This window comes from Felis catus, chromosome A3 (assembly GCF_018350175.1).
Source record: "Felis catus isolate Fca126 chromosome A3, F.catus_Fca126_mat1.0, whole genome shotgun sequence".
In the NCBI taxonomy this organism is placed as follows: domain Eukaryota; kingdom Metazoa; phylum Chordata; class Mammalia; order Carnivora; family Felidae; genus Felis; species Felis catus.
This window is the reverse complement of record NC_058370.1, coordinates 93,336,953-93,362,729: the sequence shown is the minus strand read 5'-3', so window position 1 is coordinate 93,362,729 and position 25,777 is coordinate 93,336,953. Positions and strand designations below refer to the sequence as shown.

The 25,777-nt window shown below is 33.8% G+C and overlaps 1 protein-coding gene across 1 annotated transcript in view; it reads left to right on the top strand.

Annotated features, from left to right (window-relative positions):
- The window catches only part of LRRTM4 (leucine rich repeat transmembrane neuronal 4), a 924,534-nt gene that overhangs the window by 167,259 nt on the left and 731,498 nt on the right, over positions 1–25,777 (top strand). The window contains exon 6 of the mRNA XM_006930227.5: positions 18,137–18,182. The gene's annotated coding sequence lies outside the window, so the exon portion shown is untranslated. The remainder of the gene's footprint in view (positions 1–18,136; positions 18,183–25,777) is intronic.

The following is a 25,777-nucleotide window of genomic DNA, read 5'->3' as shown; positions in this document are numbered from 1 at the left end:
AAGTTAATATGCATATAAATTTTTAAGTACACTCTTAACATCAACTTACATAAAAATAAAAACCTTACAGAGTGCAGTCTATGTGTCACTCAAAAGCATAAAGGTAATAACTTGGAATATCATTTTTTTTTAATTTCTCAGATTTAGGTCAGAGAGTTTACTACTATGTTACTTATCTAATTTATGTAGCCTTCCTAAAGTTTCCTGAGTCTCAATCACAAAGCTTAAAAAGCCAGTTAATAACAAGTCTGCTCAAGTCTTTGTTCTGCAAACAGTATATGCACTGCAAAGAATGCATGGCCTTTGGTTAAACTCTTTCTAAATTTGTGGAAGTTGTTTTGCAAAACCATTTTTGTATGTCTTAATTTTAAGACAGCATCAAAATATATTCAATTTTTAATATGTAATCATTTGAAAATGAAACAAGTTCTTAAGATATTATAGGGAATAAATTTTGTTGTATTACGGACTGCTTTTATATTCTGAGGAAAATTCTAATAGAAAAATAGCTATTTTCACTTGAATGTTTTAATTACAATATTGTAACATACAGTTGCATTATAGTTAGCCTCCCTTGGCATTGGTCTTATTCTCATAATAGCTTCTCTGAAGGACTCCACTATAGTATGTGCATGCCATGTAATCCTAGGTGCTCTGAATGGTCAATCTTGCTTTCTTATTATTTCAGTAATGATTCATTCTTTGATGATTATTTTACATGTTTAATTACTACTCACAGTTTTGAAAGTAATAGGAAGAACACATTAATCCTATGCAATAAAAATATGTTACCCAGGAAGTTATGAAGGTGAAAGATCACCTGTGGGTGATGATGAGTATAAATAGAACAATAACAGTGAATTTCAGTTGACTGTTCTGTTTGAAATTCAGGCGTGCCACGAGTTAATACTACCATAGTTTCATGCTTCTCCCACTAAGAAGGACAAGAAATAAAAGGAGATTGTGTGAAATTGGCTCTGTGCACCATTATTGGCATAATTACCAAATATTGTAAAGATGAAGCAACCCTGTGGAGAGATTTAGAAAAGATCAGTGAAGTTAGTAATTCTACAGGATGAATATTTGTTGAAATATGTTCTTGGCATTAAGATTCAACTCTATTCTGTACATTTAATACATCTTTCACATTTCTATATAATAGTGTTTTAAAGTTTAAAATTTGTCAACTTTTACAGAACAGGAATTGTGACTTAGAAAAGGAGCTTGAACAAGATAACCCTGGCATTAAAAGTGGGAGCCTCTAACATAATCTAGCTCTTCTGACTCTAAATATCCTTTTTACTACAGTTATAATTCTGAACAACCATTCCCCTTAAACTCTTTGGTCACTTTTTTAGTGGTAAGTTCTGACACAACTTTGTGGTTTTCCTTTTTTTTAAGTTTATTTATTTTGAGACAGAATGAGAGAGAGGGAGAGGGAGGGAGGGAGGGAGGGAGGGAGGGAGGGAGGGAGGGAGGGGCAGAAAGAGAAGGAGAGAGAGAATCCCAAGCTGGATGCATGCTGTCAGCACAGAGCATGATGTGGTGCTAGAACCCATAAATAAGTAAGTAAGTAAGTAAGTAAGTAAGTAAGTAAGTAAGTAAATGTATGTATATGTAATGAACATCCTTTCATCAGTTGATAGGTATTTGGGTTGTTTACACATTGTAGTACAATTAATAATACACGAACAATGCTATTGTAAACATTTGTGTACAAGTTTTTACATGGACATGTTTTTATTTCTTTGGCTAAGTACCTAGAAGTAGAATTGCTGGGTCATATGGTAACTCTACATTTATTTATGAGAAACTTTTTGACTGTTTTCAAAGCAGTTGTGCCATTTTACTTTCTCACCACCAATGTGTGAGGGTTCCAGTTTATCCAAATCAACACTTGTGATTCTGACTTTAAGATCTAGCCATCCTAGTGGGTATGATAGTGATATCTCATTATGGTTTTGATTTGCATTTTTCTTTGAGGTTGATGTTGAACATTTCTTTATGTGCTTATGGGCCATTTCTGTATAGTCTTTGAAGAGATGTCTATTCATATTTTTGACCATTAAAAACTGAATTATAATAATTCTTGGTACAAGTCACTTTATCAGACATATGATTTGCAAAGATCTTCCATTCTGTGAGTTGTGTTTGCATTTTCTTGAAAGTATGCTTTGAAGCACAAAAATTTTTATTTTGATGAAATCCAATGTATTTTTTTTTTTTTGGCTTGTGCTTTTGGTGTCATATTTAAAAATCCAAATGGTGAAGATTTGCTTCTGTGTTTTCTTCTACGAGTTTTATCACTTTAGCACTTACAGTTAAGTTGTTGGTCCATTTCGAGTTAATTTTTTTAAAGTTTTTATTTTTGGAGAGAGAGAATACACAAGCAGGGCAGGAGCAGAGAGACAGGGAGAGAAAGAATCCCAATGAGGCTCCACACTATCAGAGTAGAAACCATGAACTGTGAGATCATGACCTGAGTGGAGATCAAGAGTCAGACACTTAACTGACTGAGCCACCCAGGCATCCTGATTTAATTTTTACATGTGGTGTTAGCCAAGGGTCAAACTTCATTTTTATGTGTGTGACTATCCAGTTGTCCCAGAACCATTATTGAAAGATTGTTCTCTTCCATTGGATGATCTTGGGACCTTTGTTGAAAGTCACTTGACTATAGACAAATGGTTTTATTTCTGGAATTAACATATATTTTTTTTAATTTTTAAATTATTTTGTTTTTATATGCAAGATCATGTTGTCTGTAAGTAAAGATAGTTTCCTTTTATCTTTTCAGTCTGGATGCCTTTTATTTCTTTTTCTTGCCTTATTGTCCTGGATAGAACTTGGAGTCCAATCTTGAATCCAAGTGGCAAGAGCAGACATCCTTATAATGTTCCTTATCTAAGGAGAAAGTATCTAGTCTTTCATCAATAAGTATGACATGAGATGGGTTTTTCATAGATGCTCTTATTTAGGTTAAGGAGGTTTCCTTCTATTCCTAGTCTGTTAAGTGTATTTTGTCTGATGCTTTTTCTGCATCTATTGAAATAATCATGTGTTTTTCTTGTTTTAACTTCTAACATGACATATTGCATTAATTGATTTTTGGATGATAATCCAATCTTGCATTACTGGGATAAATTCCATTTGGTAATGGTATATAATTCTTTTTATATGTTGCTATATTTGGTTTTCCAGTATTTTTGCCTGTATATTGATAAGAGATATTGGTATAGTTTTCTCTTGTCATTATATCTTTGTCTGGTTTTTGTCTCAGGGTATAACTGCCTCATAAAATTTGCTGGGAATTTTTCCCTCCTCTTATATTTTGTGAAAGAGTTTGTGAGTAACTGGAGTTAATTATTTAAATGTGTGTTAAAATCAACAGTGAATCCAGTGGTAGTGATCCATGTTCTCTGTAGGTAGCTTTTCGATGACTAGTTTAATCTCTTTGCTTGTTATAGGTGTATTCAGGTTATCTACTTTTTATGTTGCTTTTGGTTAGTTGTGTCTATCTAGGAAATCTTCCATTTTATTGAAGTTGTGTAATTTGTTCATTTCAGATTTTGGTAATTTGAGTCTTCTGTCTTTTGTATTTTATTGTCAATCTCACTAAAGGTTGGTCAACTTCATTGATCTTTCAAAGACCCATTTTTGGTTTTATTGATATTCTCAATTTCTTTAATTTCCCTTCTAATTGTTTTCTGTTTTCTTTTCTTTTTTTTAGTTTTATTTTTTTTGCTTGCCTTAAAATCAGTTTGGTGTTTTCCAGTTTCTTACAGTGGAAAGTTAGATTACTGATTTGAGTAAGGTATTTTTTTCTTTTTTTTAATATATGCAAAACGGCTATAAATTGATTACTATGCACTAGATCCCATTAGTTTTGGTATGTTTTTATCTTCATTTCCATTCATCTCTGGGTATTTACTAATACTCTTTATGACTTCTTTATTAAATAGTTATTTAGGAGCATGTTGTTTAATCATATGTTTTTGATTTTTTTCAAATATATTTTTCTAATTTTATTTCATTTGGGTCAGAACAATTTGTATTATTTCATCTTTTAAATTTGTTTGCTCTATGGCCTAGTATATAGTCTGACCTGGAGAATGTTCCATGTGCACTTGGCATGTATATATATTCAGCTGTTGTTGGTGTGGTGTTCTACAGACAATAAGTCTAGTTGGTTTGTACTGTTAAGTCTTCTGTTTACTTGTTGATCTGCCTAGTATTATCTATTGAAAATGGGGGATTGAGGTCTCTGCTAGTATTGCTAAATTTTCTATTTCTCCTTTCATTTCTGTTTTTTTTCTTCATGTATTTTTTTTCTTCATGTGTTATTATTAGGTGCATATATGTTTATAATTGTTATATCTTCCTGATGAATTGACCTTTTTGTCTTTACAGAATATCTCTTGTCATGCATGGTACAATTTATTGTCTTAACATCTATTTTGTCTGATATTAGTATACCTACTCTAACTTTCTTGTGATTGCTGTTTGCATGATAACATCTTTTCACATTATTTTAGTCTTAATGCATTTATATGTGTAGATGTAAATTTGTAGACAATATACAGTCACATCCTTTTTTTAAAAAAAAGGATTTTTAATATTTTAAAAATTTTGGACTGCCTCTATTTTTATTGAATTTTTAAACCATTTACACTTAATGTTAATATGATATTATTAGATTTATGTTTGCCATCTTTTTGTTTACTATGTGTCTCATGTCTTTTTTTTCCTGTATTTTTTCTTTACTGGTTTCTCTTGCATTAATATTTTATAATGTAGCATTTTAATTTCTTTAATGATTTTTCACAACAGTTTTTGAGTTATTTACTAAATGGTTGCTCAAGAATTTTCTGTGTACATCATAATTTATCAGGATCAGTTTCAGATGTATACTAACCTAATTCGAGTGAGATATAGAAATGTTACTCCTATATAGCTCTATTCCCTTTAATCCCCTTTTACTTTATTTTTGTTACACATAGTTATAAATGTTACACACTTACCTAATATTTTCAGGTCTTTATATAATTTCAGGTCTTTATAGTAGCTGAGAGATGAAAGGAGAGGAAGTATACAGCTACTGTTTTGGTAATTTTATTTATCCTTTTTCTTTTTATTTGTTCTTGTGGATTCAAGTAACAGTCTGTAGTTATGTCCTTAGCTCAGCTTTGCTCCCACCAACCTGTTTTTGCTTCCTCAGTAGAAAATGTTACATTTGTGTATGCCCTAGGCACATTTGTATTGTTGTATTATGTGATGGTTATTTATATAATATTGCTAGATGTAATTGTTTTTGAATCAAATGAAAAAGATGAAAAATATGCATTTGCACTCTCCTTTATAATTACATCATTACCATTACAGGAGTTCTTTGTTTATTCATGTGAATTTTAATTATTGTCTGATCTCTTGGTTTCAGGCTGCTTTCAGCCTAAAGAACTTCCTTTAATATTTATCATAAGGCAGTTCTGTTAGTGATAAATTATCTCAGTTTTTGTTTTTCTGGGATTTTTATTATTTTTTTTATTTTTTTAACTCTTTTTTAAAGATTGCCTTCCTGGATATAGAATTGTTTGTTACCAGATTTTTTTCCCTTGAGCACTTTGAATATATTCTTCCACTGCCTCTGTATTCCATTGTTTTCACTAGGTCAGCTTTTTACATTATTGGGGAGTCCTTTGTATCTTTCTGCTTTCAAGATTTTTCTTGTCTTTTGTTTCAGTATTTTACTATGAGGTATCTGCTTGTTCATCTTTTTGAAGTTATGCAATTTGGAATTTGTTGAGCTTCCTGGATATGAAGTTACTATTTTTCAAAAATATGGGAAGTTTTCATTAATGATTTATTTGAATTTTTTCTGCTCCTGTTGTTCCTCCTCTCCTTCTGATCTTTGCATTATGCATTCATTTGTGGGTTTAATAGTATCCCACATTTTTGCATTATGCTCTGTTCATTTTTTTTTCTTTTCATTTTTTATTTTGAGGATTATATATCATCTCTATTGATCTGTCTCCAAGTTCATTGATTCTTTCTTCTGGCCGTTCACATCTACCATTGAGCCCCTCTAATCAGTTTTTCACTTGAATTATTGTAGTTTTTATCTCCAGAATTTCCATTTGCTTCCTTTTTATAATTTCTATTTCTTTATTCATTTTCTCTACTTGATGCAACTTTGCCATCAAAACTTGCTTTATTTATTTAATCATGGTTTTCTTTGGTTCCTGGACTATAATGGCTGCTCCAAAGGTTTTCTTCTTCTTTTAAATCCAACATCTGGTTGCTCTCATAGGAAATCTTTGTTGCCTGCTTTGTTTCCAGCGTATGAGCCATGCTTTCCTGTTTCTTTGCATGTTTGGTAATTTTATTTTATTTTTTTGGAAAATGGATATTTTAGGTCTTGGAACAGTTATTTTGTTATTTGTATTTACTTGTGTGTTTAGTGACTGTATGGTCTTAGTGGAGTCTGTTGTCTCTACCTTACACAGATGTTGCTCGTCAGGAGTACAGCCTGGGACATTTGTATAGTCAGCCTGGGATGACCGTGTTTCTGGCAAGGCTCTCTGACTGTCTCTGTTTATGAACACAACCAGCATTTAAGCTCTGCTCACTGTAGGCTGATCTATTGGTTTCAAGAAGGCCCTGGAGTATAAATTGTTCCCTAGACTTAAGCAATGGAATTCGGACTCCTTTGAAGTGATAGTTCTAAGGTTAGTTTTTGAGAGTTATTTTGACCACAAGCAGGTTTATCTTAGTTTTCACCTTCTCTGAGTGTCTAGGGAAAACCAGCTAGCCTACAGTTTAACCTTTATGTCCAAGAAATCCACCAATCTCTTCCTAGTCATTTTTTACTATAACTTCCACTGTTTTTGAAAGTGCCTTTAGGCTTGAATTTCTCCAAACTTTGGAATGAAGTCAGTTCCTTTGGCAGACATTGGGGGCCATCTGTTTAACAGACTATTTTTCTCACAAGGTAAAAATCTATGAGCCACTGCTATGCAGCTGCCATGGAGCTAATGGAATAACTGTCTCTGAGTGACACCTTGGCTTTAGGACCTATGCTTCTGGTAGAGTAGGATTGTATTCTCAGGTCTTCTCGACTTGCCTGCCCGATAATGGAACCACTAACTCATGAAACTGGGCAAAGGTGATTGGGACCACATTATTCTCTGCACTCAGCAACAGGTAGTTTGGGAGATGAGAAACGTTGATATACTGTCCTTCTTTGGAAGATAGCCCTCCAGCCAGGATCTAGGGGCAGATGGAGACTAGTGTTCTTGCCTAAACTAGTCTAGAGTGTAATTTCCATCTCCTTAAATTGGAGAGGATAGAAGAAAGCAGATCTCAGTCAAATACCATATACTGTCATAGTTCTTATTGAATTTTAGTAGGTTTTTCTTGAATAAGTTTTTTAATTTATATTATGTCTTTGAGATATGTTCAGATTTTAAAATGTTTTTAAAACAATTGTCACCAGATTTGGTAGGGATTTCCCCCAACTATCATATGATCCAGCAGTCCCCCTTCTGGGTAAATATCCAAAGGAAATGAAAACAGGATATCAAAGAGATAACTGCACTCCAATGTTCATTACATGTTCATTCACAATAGTCAAGATATGGAAATAAGCTAAGTGTCCATCAATAATTGAGTGTGTGTGTGTGTGTGTGTGTGTGTGTGTGTGTGAATATTATTAGTCTTGAGAAAGAAAGAAATCTTTTTGCTACAACATTGATGGACCTTAAAGGTATTATGCTAAGCCAGACAAAGACAGTCAAATATTGCATGGTATCACTTATATGGGAAATCTGGAAAAAAAATCAAACTCATAGACACAGTGAGTAGAATAATGGTTGCCAGGGGCTGGGGGTAGAGGAAATAGGGAGAGGTTTATAAAAGGTACAAACTTTTCAGCTACAAGATAGTAAGGTCTGAGGATATGATGTATAACATGGTGACTATAGTTGATAGCATTGCATTGGGTAACTGAAATTGGCTGAGTGTAATTTAAATATTCTAAAAAAATTTAAGGTGATGGATGTGTCAGTTTACCAGATGGGAGGGATCCTTTCACAGTATATATGTATATCAAATCATCATGATTTGATTTAAATATATAACTATCTTATTTGTCAATTATACCACAATAAAACAGGAAAAATTAAGTTCTTAGGAATAAAACTATCCAAGTAGGAGAAAGGTCTGTACATAAAACTTACAAGACATTGATGAAAGTAATGAAAGAAGTCACAACTAAATGAGAAGGTATGGCATGTTCACAGATTGGAAGAATTGCTATTGTTAAAATGCCCATGCTACCTAAAATCATCTACAGATCAATACAATACCTATCCAAATTCCAATGGCACTTTTTGCAGAAACAGAAAAAACAGTCCCAAAATTTGTGTGGAACTGTAAAAGATCCTAAATAGCCAAAATGATTTTGAAAAAGAACAAAGCTAGAGCCATCACCCTTCCTGGCTTCAAAGTATATTACAAAGCTATAGTAATCAGAACAGTGCGATACTGCCATTAAGACAGACACATAGGATAGTGGAACAAAATAGAGATCACATCTATAATCCTACGCATACATAATCACCTAATTTGTTGTAAGAATGCCATGAATACATAATGGGGAAAGGATGTTCTCATAAATAAATGGATAGGAAAACTGGGTAGCCACATGCAAAACAATGAAATTAGACCCTTATACCATACACAAAAATTAACTTCAAAAGGATTAAAGACTTAAATTGAAGACCTAAAACCATAGAAATCCTCAGGAAAGAAAACGTGGGGGGAAAACTTCTTGTTACTCGTCTTGGCAATGAGTTTTTGTACATATCACCAAAAAACAAAAATAAACATGTGGGACTACATCAAACTAAAGTATCTGCACAGCAAAGGGAACAATCAACAAAATGAAAAGATAGCCTATGGAATGTGAGGAAATAATTGGAGACCATATACTGATGAGGCTAATAACCAAATTATGTAAGCAACTTGTATATCTCAATGGCAAAAACCAAACAACCAGGTTAAAAAATGGACAAAAGACATGAATAGACATTTTTTCCCAAAGAAGACATACAGATGGCAAACAGATACATAAAAAGATTCTCAATATCACTAATCATAAGGGAAATGCAAATGAAAACCACAGTGAGCTATCACCTCACACCTGTTGGGATGGCTATAATTGAAAAGACAAGGGATAGCAAGTGTTGGTGAGGGTGTAAAGATAAAAGAACCTTTGTACACTGTTGGTGGGAATGTAAATTGGTATATCAATTATTAAAAACAGTATGGAGAATCTTTAAAAAAATAAAAATAGAACTACCCTGTTATCTACCAATCTCATTCTTGGTTTATATCAAAAGGAAATCAAATCAGTATCTCAAAGATACTCCCATATTCATTGTAACTTTATTTATAATAGCCAATATATGGAAATAAGCTAAATGTCTGTTAATGCATGGATCAGGAAAGTGTTATGCATTCTCTCTCTCTCTCTCTCTCTCTCTCTCTCTCTCTCTCTCTCTCTGTCTGTCTCTCTCTCACACACACACACACACACACACAGATAGATGAATATTAGTCATAAAGAAACAAAGGATATTCTGGGGTGCCTGGCTGGCTCAGTCGTTAGAGCATGGGACTCTTGGTCTGCAGGTCATGAGTTCAGGCCCCACATTGGGTGTAGATATTATTTAATTAAGAAAAGGGAAGAAAATTCTGTCATTTGTGAGAGCATGCTTGAACCTGAAGGGTATCTTTCTAGTAAGTTAAACTAGACACAGAGAGACAAATAATGTATGAGCTTACTTATATAGAATCTTAAAAAAAGTTGAATTCACAAAAACAGAACATAGAATGGTGGTTGACTGGGTTTGTGGGATAGGGAAAATGGGGAGATATTGGTCAACGGGCACAAACTTTCAGTTCTAAGCTGAATAAGAGTATAACTATACTCAATAATATTGTATACTTAAAGTTTGCTAAGACAGTAAATCTTAAGTGTTCTCACCATACACGCATACAGACTGATAACTACATGAGGTGATGGTTGTGTTAATTACCTTGATTATTGCAATCATTTTGCAATGTATACACATAGTAAACCGTCACATTTTGCACCTTAAATATGTACAGTTTTTGTCAATTACACCTCACTGAATATGGGGGAAAAACATAATGAGAAAAGTAATTAGAGCACAGCTTTTAAAAGTTGCCACTTAAATTTATTTAAATTTTAATATTACACATTAATGTCTCATTCAGAAATGTATATGTTCTGCTTCACCAGCACTAATAAAAACTTCACATTAAAAAAAAGATATGGAGAAACTTTAAATGCAATTAATAAATAAGACGCCAGACTGAAAATTCTATGTATTGTATGATCCCAACTATATGACATTCTGCAAAAGTTATAGGAGATCACTGATTGCCTGCCAGATATTTGCAGAGAATGTGGAACAGAGGAATGAATATGTGGAGAATCAGAGATATTTAGGAGAGTGAAATTATTTTTTATTACATTGTAATGGTGGTGACATGACTATGCATTTGTCACGATTCATAGAACTGTATGATCTAAAGATTGAACTCTAATGTATAAACTGTGGACTTCAGTTAATAATAATGCCTCAGTATTGGTTTATCAAATGTAAGAAATGTACCACACTAATGCATGATATTAATAATAAAGGAAATGGAGTGTGAGGTAGAAAGGGGTATGTGGAAACTTGCTGTATTTTCTGAACAAATGTTTTATAAACCTGAAACTCTTCTAAAACCAAGCCTATTAAAACTTGAAAAAAATGCATATTTTAAAAAATCTGAGAGAGGAGAGTATAATGAAGCAGGACTTCCAAAGAGCCTTATGGTCCTAAGGCGAAGTCTTCTTACCTCATCTTTTGGTTTACTTTTTAATGCATTTGTTTTTACATTTATTCATTTTTGAAAGAGCATGAGCAGGGGAGGAGCAGAGAGAGAGGGAGACACAATATCTGAAGCAGACTCCAGGCTCTGAGCTGTCAGCATAGAGCCGATTTGGGACTCGAATCCAGAACCGTGAGATCATGACCTGAGCCAAAGTCGGATGTTTAACTGACTGACCACCTAGGTGCCCCTGTTTACTTTTTAACTTCATCTTTGTCTTTAAAGTAATGAGAAAATATGAGTAAAAATGTAATTTTATAATATATAAATACAATAACTTAGTACCTTTTCCAAGATTATGAAAGTCTTATCTTTGACTTCTCTACCATTCTCTGTAACAGAAGTCACTGCCACTAAGAGATTATTCTAACGAAGATATTTTCCTTTATCATTTTGGTGAGTGGAGGTGGGGGGTGTAATGAAGAAAAATCTAAGATTAACATTATGCGTCATTTTCTATATAATGACTAAACTTAAAAATACAGCACATTGACAATGGTAGACAATAGAAAAAATATTTGCACTCACTTGGATAGTGTTTGCTGGCAAAATAGAATAGTTAATTTAATATGTAATTTTTCAGTGGCTCGCTGTGTTATGATATAAACAGCTTTAATGCATGCTTTTCTTTTATGGCCTGTAAATTTGCTGAATGCAATGCCATATACTCTCTTCTTAGTATCTAATAATCTGTCAGTTAAGGGTACGGACATTTCATTCCTATCAACAGTTTCAATGCAATTTGCATATATTGTGGACAATTTTGTTTTCCTTGTAGAAGTACCTTAAACACAATTACTCTGTTTGTAAAAGATACACTATTGTAGCATTTTGTAATATAGGAGTTTAAAAACCACCATATAGCAAGCAATGACTCTTTCTAAGAAACACACATTGAGGTAATGAAATCAGAATTCCACTAAGTTGCTATTTCTTGGAGAAAATACTTGAAGGAATTTTTTCCCTCCTTCTTGAATTCATCTGATAATCCTGAAAATGAATAGTCCCATCCAAATACCTTGCCATTCTCAGAATGACATGGTAACTAGCGTTGTCCATCTTCATGTTTCCTTTAATCTTGCTACCATAAGCATTACCTCTCCCACTGATACATGATTTCTTCATCTCCTAATAGGTTTGGCACCCTAGTTAACAGCTACACAGTTTAGTTAAACCGTGATTGTTTTTGCAAAGTCCACATACGCTTTTTGGGAGATATAGTTTATCACTATGGCAAACTGTAAGATTTTTTTCTAATCCCAAAATAACAATTCATTTTCTCTATTCTGTTCATAAATTAAGTGATCAGAATAAAAGGGTGGCCAGCCATAACTGTAGGAAACATTATCAGCAAAATGATGCTGGGGATTGTATGCTTCATGGGAGCATGTTTGAATGCATCTTATAGTCAGTGTAATTGAATTTTACTGCCTGCAGTTTACTGCCTATCTTTAAATTATGTAGGTCCATTACCCCCAAAAGTATTTCCAACTTTAGCTGTAGCATATCCTTATTAAAACTCATAATTGTGTGCTCATTTTACTATATTCGTGACTGTTTATTATTGTAGTCAGTGTAGTATCTGGGTCTGCAGCATGTCACATCCTGTTTGCTACTGACAGGACCACCTATCATGCAACTTCAAGTGCTTATTTCCGTTGTGTATTTTCTATGGTAACTTTTTAGTCTTATGTGAGTGTTGTTACTTATATATTTATTTTGGATTCCTTCTTAAACAAGTTTTCTGGGAAAACTTGTGGTTTGGAATGGGAAAACCTCATCTATCTAGAGTAATTTGATCTCTCTGAAAAAATACTCAAATGATAAAACAAAATATGAACCATACCCTGACAAGGTGAAACAAATTTAAATGAAGAAACCTCTATATAGAAAGAAATATGAAGCAATGATGCTACAAATTCATGTTTAAAAAATAAGTTGATAAGAAATAACGTGCTAAGTTATTAAGAAAATTTTCTTATGAGCTTTCTAATATCTGTAGTACTTTGGATTTCATTTAATGTCTCAGGTGGTACACGAATTTATAAGTGATTGCCAGAAGAGGTTTAAAAATATGTAGATCTACAAATGTATTGTTAACTTGAAAACCTGAGTCAGTATGTAGTGGTAGGAATTCTGACTATACAGCCAGAATGACAAGACTTGCATCTAAACTCTATAATTCTCCTAGCTGTGTGTTCTTAGGTACATCATGTGATTTTCCTGGCCTCTGTGTCCTAAGTTCTAAAATGGCAGAAATGGTAGATCTGTTGATTCAGATGCCCATGATGTGCCCTGCTTAGTTCTTCTGGAGTGCATTCGTCAGTCATTTCTGTGGGTATGCCTATCTCCCATTGCTGTGGTGCTCCGGTACTTTCCTACATAGTATACAGAACAGTAAGGAACATTGGAAACCTAAGGAAAGTCCTCAGGAAATTCAGGGTACCTAACCTGAGATGATACCTGGACATTAACCTAGCCTCCTCTTCGCCCTATATGAAAACTCCCTCCCTTGGGGTCATAGGCAATTAGTAGACAGAAACCAAAGCTCTACTCCTTTGACCCAAAATAGAATAGAGTCTTTGGAGCAATGAACCCTCCAGAGTTCCCCTTGAGTTGAGGTTGTTGCATATGAATAATTATTTTCTCTTCCCTATCTTGCTTTCTCATGCCCTTATAGATTACTCATAGAGCACTGCTTCAATAAATCTCAGGCTCATAAATCTACTTCTCAGGCCCTGCTTCTGGGGAAACCAACCTCACTTACCTATCTTCTTGAGTTATTATGAATGCTAATTCACATAAAACCTCTAGAACCATGTGTGACACATTGTAAACAATAAATGTTAACTACGATTTTAATTATATTGCTTAAAGAGGGGAAAAATCATGTGATTTACAGGTTAGTTTAATTTGGCCTGTAGGAGATCATTATGATAAAAATTCTATATGGGCAACTCCAATGACATGATTAATCTGTCAATGAATTATTAATCATCACTTTATTAAATGGCCAATATCAAATGTCTCTTAGTCTAAATAGTTGCATATTACTTTTAAGTACTTTTCTTTAGAGTAAACTGGTGCAAAAAAATAAATCCTAAAGACAAGAAAACTTAGTAGGTCGTTGCAAACAGTGTGATGAGACTTAGACTTAGGAAATAATAATTTTAATAGTGCATTGGGTTTTTCGTTTGTCTCATTTTTTCTTTGTTCACTTGTTTTGTTTCTTAAATTCCACATATGGATAAAGTCATATGGTATTTGTCTTCTCTGACTGACTTATTTAGACTCTTAAATATAGACAATAATTGCTTGTTCTAGGGGAGGTGGGGGAAGATGGGTAGAATAGGTAAGGAGATTAAGAGTACACTTATTATGATAAGCATTGGTAATGATAGAATTGTTGGTTCATTATATTGTACACCCAACACTAATATAATGCTGCGTGTTAATTATACTGGAATTTTAAAAATAAATAAAAATTCTTTAAAAAAAAGAATGCATTGGTGAGTGGATGTCTCTGTCTATATTAATTAGTATGCAATTCTTAACTATGTCTCACATTAGTTCTACCACATACAAAGTAATAGACAAAATTAAAGATCTCTTCATATCCATATAATAGATAATGGGAAAAATGGACTGAAAAGCACAAGTTGATAAACTTTTGTCTTTTTCTATGGTTCTTACCCTAAGAAATTACATAGGAATATGTGGAAGATGACTAGTTAGTAACCTAATGCTTTTAAGAAAACTCATCTGTAGCAGTTTTAAGCATTATTAATGGAATGCTATCCATCAGAATACCATCAATATTTTGTCAACATGTAATAACTTAGAATTTTTTTAATGTTTATTCATTTTTGAGAGACAGAGAGAGACAGCATGAACGGGGAAGGGGCAGAGAGAGAGAGGGAGACACAGAATCTGAAGCAGGCTCCAGGCTCTGAGCTGTCAGCATGGAGCCCATGGGGCTCAAACTCACAAACTGCGAGATCGTGACCTGAGCTGAAGTCAGACGCTCAACCCACTGAGCCACCCAGGCACACCAACATGTAATAAGTTTTAATGTCAGAACTGAGTCAATGTATTTTATGCTTTGTAAAAAGGCCACATGAAAGTCAGTAATTAGTCTGTTTTAGCACTGCCAAACTCCATAATTAAAAAATAATTTTATTTTATCCATTAAATGACAAAGTCATATTCTCAATTTGAAAATAATTAAGTCAGTATTTACCCATCCTTCATGATATTTGTACCCATTTGAGCATTTTGAGCACAAGACCGTAAGCTAGTCTTAGAGGAGCAGAACTTCTGTCTACAAAAGGGGATTAGCTGCAAGGATTGCATAACCATTGTGCAGTAACAGAAGCTGCCCAGAAATCTTTGTGGACACCACAGAGAAGACTCAGAATTATGGAACATTGGTCTCCCCGACAACCCTTTTCCATTCCTGTTTCCCAACTAATTTGATTTCTGATCCCATATTTTGAGGACCATATTTGAAGAATTTATTTTTTTATATCATAGAAATTATAACTTATGAAATATAACAGCATTTAACTGTAGATTAGTAAATATTCATTTCTAAAAGCAGTTGTCACACAGAAAATAAAGTTGATAACAATCACGTAGTATTCCACTAGAGGTAAATATTATTCTTTTTGTTGGATATTTTTCTAGTAGTTCTATGTACATATATACATTTTTAAAAGTGATATACCTATATACTATGTGTAAAAAATAGTATGAGTATTTGTATAAATATTATGAACAGGGGGGCATGAGTGTCTCTATCAGCTAAGCGTCCAACTCTTGTTTTCAGCCCAGGTCACGATCCTAGGATCATAGGATTGAGCCCTGCATTGGGCTCTGCACTGAGTGTGGAGCCTGCTGGAGATTCTCTCTCTCTATCCCTCTGCACCTCTCCCACTCATGTTCTCTCTCTCTCTCTCTCTAAAATAAAAAATTAATTTTAGAAAAGTTATTATGAACAGTGTTCTATACCACTATATATTATCTATGAATTTAATCTAATGATTAAATAGCATTCCATTGTGTAAACTCCTGGATTGTCTAACTAACTTTTTAGTTTGTGTGGAATCTGAATTTTCCTAATTATAAACACACTGGTAATATAGATTATCATACCAACATCTTTGCATCTATTCAGGATTATTTTCTCAACAGGAATTCCTCCTGAGAGTTTTTGGTTTTTCTTTTTTCTTTGTCTTTTTATTTATTTTTCTTTTTATTATTTTCTTCTTCTTCTTCTTCTTCTTCTTCTTCTTCTTATTATTATTATTATTATTTTTTTTTTGCTTAATCCTGGAACACACAGAAAGTACTCCAGTATTGCTAACCTATGCCTCTGTAGAAAAGAAGCCCACTAACTAAAATTTAACATTTGATATTTCTTTATAGTCCTTTTGTCTTTAGCCTGGACACACAGTGTCAAAATATGGAGTTCAAAATTTGCTTAGGTCTTTCTCCCCCTTCTTTGTGAGTATGTAATACATGTGCAGTATGGTTCCGTTCGTATATTCCATTTTATGTTTTATTCCACTATCCTTGTTTACTTCTGTTTGTGTGATATGTTAACATGATTCCAAGAGTCAGAACTTCACAAAAGGTGACAATGTACCACCTTCCAGATACATTTGACAACGTCTGTTTCACTCCAGCTTCACCATTATTTGGCTGTTTTTAAAATAATTGACAAATTCACTGCCAAAAGTTATGATTTTGAGTAAAACTGGGTATGTTCTCATTCATTTATTAACATTTAAATGTATCCTATTCATTTTTACACACTCTCCTATAGGACTTTTCAATTTTCTTATTTTTTGGTGAGATCTCTTTTTTATATTTTTATGTATGCTACAGGTTTTTTATTTTTCATTTTACTTTCTATTTAATGGTATTTTAGTCACTGTAAAAATATACATTCAAAGCCATCTCTATTAATAATTTGTTACATGTTTTCAGTGACATTTTTACAAAATGTTTGTAGGATTTTTGTTACCAGCTGTAAAATGGATGTGATAAGAGCAGGGGTAGGGAAAGGGGCAGATAATGAAGAGAGCACCCAGATTCAGCTATGACAAAGAGTAGACACTGTGTTTGGGGTAACCAGGCTCAGGGAGCGTCCCTATTGCCACACTTAGACAATAACAATAAGAGTAGAACTTGTTCCATAATAATCATCTTCATAAGTGTTGGTGAGATTTTCCAGCTTCAAAAAAGGCTGATTTACCTTCATTATTTAGTAGTAAACAAGATGGGGTATTGGAAATATCAGCTGAGGGTAACTTTTGGGAAGTGTTCTAAATTTCAGGATAAGATGGCCATGCATGTGGGATATTGAGTGTTCTTTATGTGACATTATAGAATTATTTCCTAGTTAAAAATAACAACAACAACAACAACACTCTTAATCTTATTTAGCTTTGCATATCACAGCGTCACTATTGGGCACAGGCTTGAATATGACTGCTTGAATATGACTGCTGTTTATTTTCCTAATGTATTATTTATTTTTTGCCCTGAGTTGTTGCTTTTTTAGTTTTGGGTAACCCAGTCTCAGAGTCTCTATGTTTTTATTTTGATAATTACTTGCATTTATAGACACAAATGTTTTATCTCATTATGCTATTATCTGCTGTTTTGTTTTAAATTTCCAGACTATTTTTGGATGATCAATTATAGGTGACATTACTACACATGACTACACATTTTTTTTTCTTTTGAAAGAGAGAGAGCGCATGCAAGCGAGCATGCATGTATGTGAGCAGGGGAGAGGCAGAGGGAGAGGGAGAAGAGAAAATCCCAAGGTGAGGCTATATCCCATGACCAGGAGATCATGACCTGAGATGAAATAGAGTCAGACACTCAATGCACTGAGCCACTCAGATGCTCCTAAAATTGATTTTTAAAAATAAGCTTTTCATTTTAGAGAAGTTTTTGATTTACAGAACAATTATGAAAATAATGAAAGGGACCCCATACCTCCCGCACCCAGTTTCTCCTACTATTAACATTTTATATTAATATGATAGATTTGTCATAATAACAAACCAACATTGATGTTATTATTAACTAAAGTTCACACATTATTCAGATTTCTTTACTTTTTAATGTTTTTTTTTTTTTGTGTGTGTGTGTGTTCCAGGATACATTGCGTTTAGCAGTCATCTCACCGTAGGATCATCTTAACTGTGAGTTCCTCAGATTTCCTTATTTTTGATGATCTTGGTATTTTTGACGAATATTAGCCCGATATTTTGTAGAATATACTGTAATTGAGATATTTTTATTTTTCTTATGATTAGACTTAGGCTATTTGTTCTGAAGAGAAAACTAACAGAGGTTAAGTTGCTTTTCATTACATAATGTCAGGAGTACGGAACGTCATTATAATTAATCACTGCCAATGCTAACCTTGATCATCTGACTGTAGGTAGTGTTTGTGTAGTATTTCTCCTGGAGAGTTATTCTTTTTTCCCGCATTCCATATTGCACTTTTATGAAGGAAGCCATTATGTGCAACCTGTCATTTAAAAGTGGAGAGTTGTGCTATCTCCTTTTTGGGATAGTGTATATACATACATTGTTTGGAACTGTTCTGCATAGGAAATTGTCTTTTCTTTCTCAGTTGATTTATTTATTTGGTTATTTATGTGGGTATGGGCTCATGGATATTTATCTTATACTTTGGGTTATAATTCAATATGTTATCTATTCTGTTGCTCAGATTGTTCAGCTTTCATTATTAGGAACTCTTTCAGTTGGATCCTGTGTCACTTTCACATACCCCCATCATATGTTGTTGTTAATATTTTAAGTATTTCCTTAATTTCTAGCATTAAAAAATTCTCAGCGTTTATCCATATATTTCCTGCTCCAGCCCAGAATTAGGTATTTTTCCAAAGAGCCATCATTTTGTGGGGGGAGGGGGGGAGGGAGGAGAGCAGCGATTGGTATCAAAAACCAAAATTGGGTTGTAAGATTTCTTTGTTACTCCCCGAGTGTCAATATTCGGTGACCTGTTAGGTGACAGAGCATGGAAACATGTATATACTAACCTGTGTATATATAGATGTCTGTAGGGCCGCCTGGGTGGCTCAGTTGGTTAAGCACCTGACTTCGGGTCAGGTCATGATCTCACAGTTTGTGGGTTCGAGCCCTGTGTCAGGCTCTATGCCGATGGCTCAGAGCCTGGAGCCTGCTTCGATTTTGTGTCTGCCTCTTGCCTGTTCACACTCTGTCTCTCTCAAAAATAAAAATAAACATAAAAAAAATTTAAAGATGTCTGTATATTTATCCATCTATATATATCAACATTAAGCTAAACAAGTACATGCTGATGTCTCCAACTCTGATCCATTACCACGTTTATCATTCTAGCCTTTTCCTCTTGCTTGCCTGTCACCTCCAATAGTGAGAAACTTGGTTTCTACCATCCATCATCCATTTACTTAGTTCTTAAAATCCTGGTATACCTGTATAATGGTTAAAAACTGTTAACCTGCATCCTCATGGCAAAAATCTTTATCAACTAGAGTGTAATTTTTTTTCTTTAATTTTTTTTCATGTTTATTTATTTTTGAGGAGAGAGCGCAAGCGGGGGAGGGGCAGAGAAAGAGGGGGACATAGGATCCGAAGCAGGCTTCAGGGTCTGAACTGCCAGCACAGAGCCCAGTGTGGGGCTTGAACTCATGGGTTGTGAGATCATTACCTGAGCTGAAGTCAGATGCTTAACCAATTGAGCCACCCAGGTGCTCCTGGAATGTAATGCTTCTGTATATTTCCTTTTGTGTTTAGAATTATAATCTCCTCTCATTTCAAAGTAATTTAGGTCAGCACCTTTTCTCTCATCTCCCTCAGTGTAGTTCTTCCATACATTTGTGATACTGTGAGAATCTTTTGTCACAAGCTGTATTCCATTTGGGATCCCTTGATATCATAAGTGATTAAAAAAATGCATACATTGAAGTTCCCTCTGTGTTCTGTGTTTGGGCATAATATCATGTATCAAACCATTAGAGTGTTATATGGAATAGCTTCCTGACCCTAAAAGCTGTGTTTTACCTACTCAACATTTTCCCTTCCCTTAATCCCTGACACCTACTAATTTGTTTACCAGCGCTACAGTTTTACCTTTTCTGGAATGTTGTATAAATGGAATCATACATTATACAGCCTTTCAGGTTGCTACCTGCTTTTCATGGTTTCTTCATTTTTTTTCTATCTTCAGCTATGATTTTTGCAATGTTTATTTTTTTCTTCAAAATTTCACTAACAATTTGGAAAAAAACAAAAGACAAACAGTCTTGTTTAGCTATCAGTTACCTTACATTTTTTAAAACTCACTTAAATTCATTCTATGTAGAAATCAATTTTAAATGTAAGTCAACTTTTTAAATAAAATAAATCAGATTTTTAAACTACATAAAATAATCTCTACCCTTCTTTATGGAATGTAAGACAGCTCATTTTAGCTCTTCAAATTTTATCTTTGTTTTAGTTGGTATAATATGGTATTTTACACCATATTTCTATTTTTAAAAATATTTTATAGATTATAATAGTACTATTAATGATCAGTGTGTATATACATGTGTATACGTTTTCTAAAAAATATTCTTAAGTATGTTAAATTTTTTTGAAAAATCTTTTCAGACAATGCTTAAGATAATTTTTAAAGTATTTTTAAATCAGATCTTTCTTTTTCATTTTTAAGACCCAAAAGATTTTATAAGAGTTTCTTCTGAAGCCTTGATTAAATTTGCTGTTTGCTGTTGACTTGTTGATTATTCTCTTTATCACTTCCAAAAACGTGAATTTGAGCCACGTCAGTATCTGTTAAAGGAGAGTCAGTTGCCAAGGATGAATATCTGCACCCCAGCAACTATACCCAGTTGCTGCAAATTCAGCTATTTGATGGTAGGCATTTATTTTCATGTCCCTTATCACCGGAAACAAGAATGGGATGGGCATTCTCACATAATCATTTTGGTCAAATATTCTTTCAATCTGTACCCTTGAAAAAAAATAATGAAAGTTTATGAGATGTGAGACATATTTATCTTAGTTTTTAGCATGAAAATGTATGTTTTATTATTCTTGAAATTCTTTCCTACTTTCTCTGAAAATTTAGGAGACTGGGATTCTTTAGTCTGGAATTAATATCTCTGTGTAATCTGGAAACTCAAACATGGTTTAGTTTTCTCTTTTGTTGGTAATTTTGATGAAAATTAATCTCTTTTTCTGTAACTTGAAATGACTCTAAAGGATTTATTAAAGAACAGATGGCTTATGGTAAACAATTTTCGAATAAAATATATCAGGAATATTGCACAGAAATTCAATTTATATATCTATCTTCTATTTTTATCCGCTCTCCTACCACAAAAGGAAGTTGGGATCTTTGATAAAGACTAATATTATACCTGATACTATTAGTGTATGATACTTCATAAAATGTATGTTTATTTTTATTTTTATTTATTGTTTTTCAGAAGTTTGTTTATTTTTGATAGAGAGCACAAGCAGGGGAGGGCCAGAGAGAAAGGGAGACACAGAATCCGAAGCAGGCTCCAGGCTCCGAGCTGTCAGCACAGAGCCTGACATGAGACTCAAACCCACAAACTGTGAGATCCTGACCTAAGCTGAAGTCAGATGCTTAACAGACTGAGCCACCCAGCATCCCTATTTTTAAGTATGGCATTAGGCCCTATACAATATATATGTTTTTATTTGCTTATCATTGAAATAATGGAATAAATTAGGAGATTCAGGGGACTATAAGAGATAAGAACTTAAAAATTAAAAGAGCTCCTCTGAGGAAAGAAAGGATATGACATAGTTATAATGTTTAATAATGTTGCATGATCATTTTTAGCATTTCCACTTGAGGCTAAGAGACATTTGCATCAATAATATTTTACAAATATGTTTCTTTAAGGGATAATATTCCCCAATCCCAAAACAGAAACTAGGATAAGAATTCACTAAGAAGTACTAATTGGACTCTTGAGTATAAAAATTCCATCTGTTTTTAAAGGACATTAGTGTGTTAGCAACAGAGTATTTCTCCTATAAAAATATCTTAATTCTAAGGAAGGTGTATAGAACAAGGTCCTAAATAGCCATTAGTTAATTACCCAGAATTCTCTCTGAACTGATATTTCTAAAAGCCTACCTTATTAAAAGCTAATGGTTGAAATGATAGTCCTTAAATGCACATGTTTTAAGATACTGTGAAAATAAAAAGCATTAAAATATATTTAGCACAATTTAAATTACTAACTATATTTAGTCATAAATATCTAAACAAAAATATGCCAAATATGTCGCATACTGTGCATATCAAAACCGTATCATTAAAGACCTAGCTCCATATATGTGAATACTGGAGATATAACTGCATCTGGCCAGACGTGCACGTGCGCGCGCACACACACACACACACACACACACATTCCACTTTTCAAATATTAGTTGCATGGGGTGCCTGGATGGCTCAGTCATTTGAGCGTCCAACTTCGGCTTAGGTCATGGTCTCGTGGCTCATGAGTTCGAGCCCCATGTCGGGCTGTGTACTGACAGCAGAGCCTAGAGCCTGCTTGGGATTCTGTGTCTCCCTCTGTCTCTCTGCCCTCCCCTGCTTGTGTTCTATCTCTCTCTCAAAAATAAACATTAAAAAAAATTAAAAAGTTGCAGGATGTTATTTCTGCTTGTATTTAAAGCTGCTGCTATCTTTACATATCTTCCATACTAACTTAACTTTCTATTTGGTACCTTTTAGTAAAAATACTGAACATCCAACAAAAATTTTATACACACACATATATATTTAACACATAGACAGTTTGTTGCTACTTTAGATAATAATCAGAAAAAACAAAGAAATTCAACTTTAGTGTTGTTTTCAATTTTGTCATTAATTCTTACCTGATTTTTCTTTCTAAGCTCTGTTATCTTTGACTTTACAATGACTGTCATATTCATAAATCCCAAGTAAGTTTGAAACGTACAAGAACTTTAATAAGTAAAGCATCAACACCCCTTTTGTCATCAACAGAGCTCTAATCAACAGCGTGATCAGATTTGTTTTCAAATATCCATGTTCATTTGTATTTCTTTCTGCAAATGGAGTAGGGTACATAAATTTTCCTAATGAACCCCACTCTGCCTTGGTAGCTACTTCTGCAACCTAATCGCTTAAATTTCACAACAGTGATAAAAACAATATAAAGTTGAGGAAAGATAACTGTATCACTACAAGGATCAGTGTTGAGAAGGTTTTTAAACATGCCCCCTCCCCAATTTCTTTGACACACTCCCTTCCTTTTGGCAATCTCATTGAAATCTGATCAGGCTTGTGCCTACTTGGACCTTCATGGACTGATTGTGTAACTCCGGAGGCTGAGTCCTAAAAGATGATGTAGTTTCTGCTTGTTTGCTTGTAACACTCATGATTAAAGCCTTGAACCATTAAGTAAGGCCAGCCTGAGTCTGTCATGCTGCAAAGAAACATGGAGAAAGCCACACAGAACTCTAAGTCCTAATGCTTGAGTCATATGCCAGACATGGGAGTGGACAAGCATTCAGGGATATTTCCATCCTTGAATCTTCCTAGCTGAAGCCCAAGACACTGTGAAGTATAGAAAAGCCACTCCTGCTGTGCCCTTTCCAAATCCTTGTCCCCAGAAAAAATGAGCATAGCACATTATGATAATTTGATTAATTTGTTACATTTGAAAAAATGGTAAATTTTGATTAATTTGTTACACAGCCGTGCTAACTTTAAACATATACCATCTGCTTGAAGAATGCTTTGAGAAATTTTTCTAACATATTCTGTAGGCTGGGTGAGGAAAGGGTGAATTAACCCAAGGATTTACTTATAAATGAAAAGGGCCCTAAGAAAAAAGGTCCTGATGAAGACAACATTAGAGTAGCAGACAGAAGTTATAAATGATGGGACAGTGAGGATGGGATGCTTCTGCTGGAGTTTGAGAGAAGCACATTTTAATTTTATTGGCTATTCCTGAATATACATTCAGTGTTGGCACAAGGCACAAAGGAATTTCCAGCTTGCTTTATTTGGTCTACATTCTTAGGTAACATAACACATCCCTTCTACAAGTGTCTAATATGTTAAGGAATGCTCCTCTGAAAAGCAACCAAGTGTCCCAAGTCTCTACACATTTGTAAATGCCTAAGAAGTAGAAACCTGTGAGCATGTTGATTAGGGGACTTCATGAATCTTCTATGGATATATCTTGTCCTTCCCCTTCTATAAGCAGCAACCCTGAGAAGAGCATTGAGCACAAGAATAGTATGGTATATTTATATTTTTAAATTATAATCTTGGCTGCAACGTGTAGGGTAGATTTGAGAAAAGCAAGAGTAGAATTGAAGAAATTCTTTGCAATAGTTCAGGTGAATAATGACAGTGCCTTAGACTAGGGAGGTCACAAGAGACAGAGTCTCACTTTATCTTGAGAGTAACTGTAAGAGTTGTTGATGGATTTAGGTCCATTGTAGAGGTAGAAGAGGGTTGCTCTTTTTTTATTTAATTTTCATTTAGTTTTTTATTTATCAGATGAACTTTTTTTTTCCATTTGTTATTTGAATGTCTGTGTATACATGTGTTTGTATCTTTCCTTTTTTCCTGTTAAGGTGTTTATCTTTTTTTTTTTTTTTATAATGCCTTTGACTTATGACCCTACCATGTCTTCTAAGGAAATTAAATCTTCCACTTTAGTATATTTTGCCAATAGAATCCCAACTTGTCACTCCCCTTTTACTTTTGTTTATATTGTAATTAGATTTCCATTTCAAAGCTTAACATTTTTATTTGCAAGTATTTGGCTTTAGAAAATGCACAGCTCCAAAGATGTTTCTAAGTCTCTAATCTAAAGCTAAATAAACACCAGTGTTTACCCACTGAAATAATTATGTTTTCTACCCTCCCTAAATTTTAATACTTTCTTAAGGAAATAAGCATAGTGTCTCTAAGGAACAATTTATACCATAGGCTTTACTCAAAGCAAATTTGATTTCTGATTTCCCAAAAAAATGTTTATACTAACAAATGATTGAATTGCATAGAAATGCTTACTTTTTTTTCTTTGTTTTGCTTTCTTCCAAAACAAACCTGTGTGATCAACATCTGTTAAGCTGTGTCAGATTCCTTTTTCATTCTGTGGATCTTCATTCTGTGTTTCTCTAAAAGGATAAAGGATAAGGCAATAAATACAAATGATCCCTGTTTCAATTTTGCCTGAATTTGAAAGATACTGAAAAGGAACAACTCATGTCTGTAACAGAGCCTTTATCAACTCCAGATTCTGAACCAACAGACTTCTACCCATACAGAGGGCAGAACAATTCTCTGCATTTGCTTGCATATGTCTGAGTGACTTTTGGCTTCCTAAAGTGCATTCTGCCTCAGTGACTGGCTTGTGGCACTGTGAAGGGATGCATCTTAAGAGAATAAATGAATCTCATACTAATAAGTTTTAAAATGACAATTATATAAATATTTGATTAGTCAAAATTATGCTAATTATTAGTTAAATCATTTTGTTCAAAATATTTGATCAATTCAAATATTATAGGGGCCACAGATGTTGAAAGCTCAATCTAGGGGAATATGATTTATTTTATGGCATAGATTCCTGCAATCTCTGGTGAACCATGCAGGCATTGGAGAGAATGACATAATTTTTAAAGGTATTATGAAGAGATCTTCAAAATACATTAAATTCATGAGAGCAGAGGGAAAAAATGGAGACAGTAT